This window comes from Phodopus roborovskii, unplaced genomic scaffold (genome assembly GCF_943737965.1).
Source record: "Phodopus roborovskii unplaced genomic scaffold, PHOROB, whole genome shotgun sequence".
In the NCBI taxonomy this organism is placed as follows: Eukaryota; Metazoa; Chordata; class Mammalia; order Rodentia; family Cricetidae; genus Phodopus; species Phodopus roborovskii.
In genome coordinates this window covers 34,836,416-34,843,285 of record NW_026126517.1, presented here as the reverse complement: position 1 = coordinate 34,843,285, position 6,870 = coordinate 34,836,416, and positions in this window count along the sequence as shown.

The window sequence follows — 6,870 nt, the reverse complement described above, 5'->3', positions numbered from 1 at the left end:
ATTGGCTGGTCTAGAACTTATGTAGACCCAGCTAGCCTCAAACTTGCAGTGATCTTTCTCTGCCTCTCAAGTGCTAGAGTTACAGGTGTATGCCACCAAACCCCGGCACAATATGAAAGATTTTGTGTATGTTTTAATTTACTTATTATTTACTTTTATGCATATGAATGTTTTGCCTGCATGTATGTAGGTGTGTCTGGTGCCTGCAGAGGTCAGAAGACAATGCTGGGTCTCCTAAAGTTACAAACAGCTTTAAGACACTTGTGTGAGCTCAGGTCCTCTGCAAGAACACAAGTTCTCATAACCACCCCCACCCACTGTATTTTTCTTGCTTTATGTTTTGTTTTGTTTTGAGACATGGTCTCACTATGCAGAGCAGGGTGGCCTTAAATTCTAAAAACTCTGCCTGCCTTTGCCTCCTGAGTTCTAGGATTGAAGGTGCATGCCATAGACATGGATATTCTAACCAGCAGTATTTCATATGCCCTCAGTTTTAACTAATAGTGTTGATGGGCATAGAATTCTAGACTTGAGGCCATGTTCCCCTAGTATCTTAAGGTGTTCATTTATTTAACAATCCAGAATACATTTTTCTGTTTTGTTTTGTTTTGATACAGGGATTCTCTGTCTCTTGGCTGTCCTAGAATTCACTTTGTAGACAAGGCTGGTCTCAAACTCACAGAGATCCACCTGCCTCTGCCTCCCAAGTCCTGGGATCAAAGGTGTGCACCACTGATGCCCAGCCATAATGCATTTTTGATAGAACAATGCCTGATTTGACTAAGCCTCTGTGAGATCTGAGCACTTTCCTGACACATTGGCATATGGGGATGATAAGACAAATTCTCCTCATACTAGATTTTGTCTCTGCACCTCAAACTACACACATTGATGCCCACTGAGTTGATCCAGAGGGCAGCAACACACTCCCAGGCACCATTTTTTTTTTATAAGAGAACAAGCTGCCCATATGGACAGCCAGGCAGGTACTGGGGACATCTGAGAGGCTCTCTGGCCCGCTGAGTGGTCAGCTGACAGCAACACTGTGGTCAGCAAGAAAGGCCAGCAGAATTTCCTGGATGGCCAGACCCATAGGATTTCAAAAAGTAATAAACAAACCACTTCCATCTCAACACCAAGCATTGGGAATGCTTGTCACACAGCAATAAGTAAGAAAATATCTAACTGGGTTTTAGAAATCCAGGTGGGATGCTTCCTACCCATGGATAACAATGGGATTATACTTTACTATATGCAAAGATGTGTATGGTGTGGATGGATCTGGAACACTTTGAGTTTTCTGTCTACCATGCCCTCCCACCTTTTAAAACACTTGATTTTGTTTCCCTACTACCACTAGTCATGCTCTGTATGGCTACACATCTTGTTTCTGGTTTTTTTTTTTTTGTGGCCCTTTCTTATTCAAGAAACAAAGAAAGATGTCAGGACTGGTTTCCTCATTTTTCTCTGGCTATTGGATGTGCTTCAGATATAATTAGGTTCATTCTCCCCCCCCCCATCATAAGGGAACTACTGCTGAATGGCCTAGAAAAGGATGAAATACAGAATAAAGCAATCAGAATCTCGGCAGGAAGGGAGCCCCGTGGGTCTGTCTGTACGAGGCTGTGTGAAAGGAGAACTCCTAGAATGAGGTTGAGGGACATAATCTACCAGCAGTCACTTTGTCTAATCAGCCACCCTTTCCACACTTGTGGAAAGCATCAGTTCCCAAGGTGACTGATGTGCACACTGCCTGCTTCTCACCCATTTTGCCTTGCTGAGGCTGCATGCTGACTCCTCTCGCCCAGGCCCCAGGCCCTGCTGCCTTCAAGACAAAGCAAGCACACAGAACACAATGGAAGGTGACCCCTGCTCAGCTGTTTTAGGGAACTGGGGGTCACAGTTGAGCCCTCCTGTTGGATCCACTGGCTGTGTTCTCTTGCTTCTTCAGCTTCCCTCTAAAGATTTTGCTCTTTTCTGCTCACCCCTACTTAACCCTGAAAAGCCAAATCCTTTTCTTATTTGATTTTGGGATGTTCTTGTTTGGATTTCTAAGGTGGGAGTGTCTACCATATTGCAATAGTCTCTCTTTCTAATAATGACTTCCTCTTTAAGCACAGACTTGTTTTAAGTTGCCGAATGGTGTTACGGTCACCCTTTTCTGGGGATGAAAATGTGGATAACTTCACAAAGCAGAGGTGTCTGAGCCTTATGGTCAAAAGGCCATAAGGTTCCCCATTCTTTCCCGGGACTTAACCATAGCCAGTGTTTAACATGTATTGAAGGAAGGAAGCAAAAAAGGAAGAGAGGGAGGGAGGAAGGACTTCCTGGATTCAACAGAGAAGAAAGCTGGTGCCTGGTCCATCCTTGCCCCAGTTTACAGCTGTTACCACGGAAGATTCTGGAAATATATCCCACTGCAGTGGAAATGAATGCAGTCATTAGGTACCCACTAGGTGAGCAAACAGCTGTGACTTCTACACAGTCACACCCTTAGAACTGTGTCTCTCCCTCTGCCTCTCCCTCTCTCTAATACCAGGCACTGAATAAGTATGAAGGCCTCACATATGCTAGACCCTGAGCTACATCCCCAATGAGGTTGTTAAATTTTACTTCAAAACAATCTCATTAAGTCACCCAGGCTAATGGCTCACTCTGCAGCCCAGGTAGGTCTTTGAACGCTCCACCTCCTGCTCATCTTTTGAGTAGCTAGGGTTACAGCCCAGCCAAAGCAGAGCTCTAAAACTTTGCTGCTACAGCAGTTGGTGGCTGGTTGACAGTAACTGAGTCCATATGGCTAACTGTGACAGCATCACATGAAGCTAAAATAACTGCTCAGAAATATATATACATATATATTTGCCAAGGACTCAAGGTCCCTGCCAGCCCTTGCCTTGCTTTCTCCATATCTATCTACTAGCTCATGCAGGTTCTTGTGTGTGTGTGTGTGTGTGAGAGAGAGAGAGAGAGAGAGAGAGAGAGAGAGAGAGAGAGAGAGAGAGAGAGAGAGAGAGAGAGAGGAGGGGGCGATCTTAGCACTTGGCTCATCCTGGTGACAGGCAGGAAGTTGAGCTAAGCCTTAGCATTCTTGAAAAAGCTAAGTCAACAAAAATCTTCACTTCCCCTACCATCTCCTCTCTCCTCCCAGACCCAGGGACCAGGCTGTTCCCAACCCTGGCCGCTTAGCTGTATCTTGTTATCTCTTCATCACTCCTGGCCAGCTCTGCACTATTTCTGGATTCATATCTGTACTCTCACAAGCCAGGTGCCTCTGCTAGCTCCCTGGTATTCCTAATTCTGCTCTAGAAGCATGGAAAAATGACATTTCTCAACAGAAGCAACATCCCACTTGGGGTAAACAAATAAATAAAACCAGACCGGGCAAAGCAAATTGAGTACACATGCATGTTGCTAGTCACATGCATCACACGTCCCATTTAAGTAATTTAGTCTTTTTGGAAAGCTTATGCAAGCAGGTATGCAACTTGAAGTATTGTTATGGTAATATTTTCTTAATATCAATGGGCCCCTCTCCTCTCCTCTTTGGTTAAGAAATCATTTAAGTCCATTTTTATCTGATTACCCCTTCCCTGTCTTGCCAACATGCTAGGACAAATGTAATTCTCCAGCAATGGGAGGCATTTCCCTTTCAGCCAGATGAAATTTGGGGTTTGAGCTACAGGCCAAAGATTTCTAATATCTTCCTGGCCTTACTGTGGCTTTGTGACCCATCTTTCCCTGGAAAAAAATCCATTGCAGACTTTTACCTGCTTGTTCCAAGACTGGCACATGGCACAGCACCATGGCAAGCCTGGGAACTAAACCTAACCCAGGCCTTCTCCTGGATAGCTGACAACAGGAGCCATAAGATCTGCAGGCTCAGCTGATTCCTACTGCCCTGAGGTAGGCTGCATCCTAGGAGCTGTGTCTGCTTGTCTTCCCTCTCCCCCACCTCCCCCAGCTGGAGTTTTATGCTTGTGAAACCCGGAGATCACCCATAGCCTCCAGGACCCCTTCTCTCAGTCACGTGTAAAGCCAGGACTGGCATGATGATTACATCACCTCCCACTTTCCCATTTGCACGGCTGAATAAGCAGTGCATTAGTCTAGAAAAGTCACCCTGGGAGTTAGCTCCAGCTTAGGGAGGAGGTACACTCCTGCTTTGCCCCAAGAGATGCTTGTCTGCCATCTTTGTGGTGGGGGGAGTACAACCTGGGTGGCGTGCTGCAGCCCTGCCCCTGGCAGGGAGAGGGCTGCTCACTAATGTGGAAGTGAATCTTGGTCATTGAGGTTGAGATAGTTACATCTACATCAACCAAGCAGGCAAGCTAGAATAAGTCAGGGGGGGTTTGCGTTCTGTCATTCAGAAAGGCACTAAAACAGTGGCCTTTGTACTGAGCACACCACACCAAGGACCTCTCCTCATCATGGTGCCTCTTTGACGCCCTAGGAAATGGAGTAAAAGTAAAAGGATTCACAGGCTGTGAGGAAATGAAAAGGGACATTCAGATAATACCTGGGTTCATCCTTCTCTGGCTTTGTGAGTTATTTCAACAAACACACATGTTCTAGCATAGTGAGCAGTGGGTTGAGTCATGGCAATGAAGACATGTTTGCGACAGCTCCTGGGTGCTTTCATTTGAAAAATAGTTTCAAGCTGGTTAGCGTTTGTCAGTCTGATACAAACTGAAGTCACCTGCGAAGAAACAACCTCAGGTGAGGATTGCCTCCATCAGATTGGCCTATGGGCCTGTTTGTGGGGCACTTTCTCAATTGTTAGTTGATATGATTGATGTTAGGTTCACTGTGGGTGATGGTGTCCCTAGGTTTTATAGGTGAGCCTGGGTTTTATAGGAAAGCAGGCTAAGTAAGAACAAAGCAGCAAACAACATTGCCACATGCCTTAGTTCAGTTCCTGCCTGCAGGTTCCTGCCCTGACTCCCTTCAATGAGGACTATAAAGTGTTCAATGATATAAACCGTTTCCTCCCTCAGTTGCTTTTGGTGAGTGTTTTATCACAGCAGGGTCCTCAACACTGCAAAAACTGTTTGCTATGGCATGCACCTGTAACCCCAGCTCTTGTGAGGAGGAGGCAGGAGAACTGGGTGAATTCAAGGCCATCCTTTGCTACCTAGCAAGTGTGAGACCAATCTGAGCTGCACAAGACCCTGTTTAAAAAAAAAAAAAAGTTTTCAACTTACCCTAATTCAAGCTAGGATTTGCTTGCTCATCAATCTGTATTTTTGGCAAGGGGTATAAATACAAACGGAAAAACTCTACTCAGTCTATAGAATGTGACCTAAGAGGAATTTAAAACTTACCTGCTAACTGTCTTTTCACAGTTACTGCCTACTCCTTTTACATAACACTGAAAAGACTGTGTCTTTATTACCTGCGAGAAGATACTTTCATGATTCATGATGTGGTCTGTGCTCACTTTTCAGCTTCCCCAAAGCATGCAGAAGCACATGCTGAGATTATTATTTATTTAAATAGAATGAGATGAATTTCTGAGACATATGTATACGAGATGTCTTATAGGAAAGATGCTAAAACAGTGACCTCCTGTAAGTCAGCTTTCCAAAGCGTAGGACAAGGGAAATAAATGTCTTTCTGTGTGTGTGGGAACACATGGGGGTGGGACTGGAAGGAAAGGTCACTGCCAAATGGAGTGAGAATGCTGTTTCTTCAAGACTGATCTGAGAGGCAAGGGATGACCCTCACAAAAACTCATCTGCTGTGGGGGCCGAGTGGGGGGGGTAAGAGAGAGGGAGGAAGGGAAGAAGGAAGAGGGGGAGAGAGGGAGAGGAGAGAGAGGGAGAGGAGAGGAGAGAGAGAGGGAGGGAGAGGAGAGAAAGGGAGAGGAGAGAGAGGGAGAGAGAGGAGAGAGAGAGGGAGAGAGAGGAGAGAGAGAGAGGGAGGAGAGAGAGGGGGAAGGAGAGAGACTCTCAAAAATAAGAGTCCTCTGACACAAAACAACAACAAAATCACCTGAGAACAGCTGTTAAATAGGACTTTTTCAACTTTTATTTTATTTTTTTTTTTTTAAGAAAATGTCATTTATTTTTTTTAAAATCAGGATACAATGTTATATACCATTGTGGCCTTTTCTGACAATGAGTTTTTGTGAATCTCTTCCTACCCCCATTTCCCTCACGCCCCATTTCCCCTGTTCCTTCCCTGTAGCTGCTTCCAGATTCTCTCCCCTTCCATGTCCCATGCTCTCCTTCCATCTTTCCTTGCTACATAATGTTACCTTCTCTTGGTCGAGTTTCTAGATTTTTTTCTTAGACTACCTATACTCACACCCGTTTAATTATAAGCATTATAGGCAGAGATCCACATATGAGGGGGAACACTCAGGTTTTGTCTTTTTGAGTTTGGAGTCACCTCATGCAGTGGTTGCAATGAGATGTGCCCCATAAGCCTAGGGCATTTGAATACTTGGGCCCCAGTTGGTAGCTGTTGGGGGGGTAGATTAGGAGGTATGGACTTGTTGGAGAAAGTGTGCCACTGGGAGCAGGCTTTGGGGTTTCAAAAGCTTCGTCCCATGTTGAGTTGGCTTTCTCTGCATCCTGCTTGTGGTGTGAGATGTGAGCTCTCAGCTCTTTCTGCCTTCTTCATGCCTTCGCTCCACCATTACGGACTCTAACCCTCTGGAACCATACACTTGATCAAGCTCTTTCTTTTAGAAGTTACCTTGGCCATAGTGTTTTATCATAGCAATAGAAAAGTAACTAAGGTACCTCACTTAAACTTATGTTTTCTAGATCCTTCCATTTTTCTTCAGATTTCACTTTTCTTTACAGCAGAACAAAATCCGACTCCGTGTATCTACTACATTCCCATTGCCCATTCATCTGTTGGGGT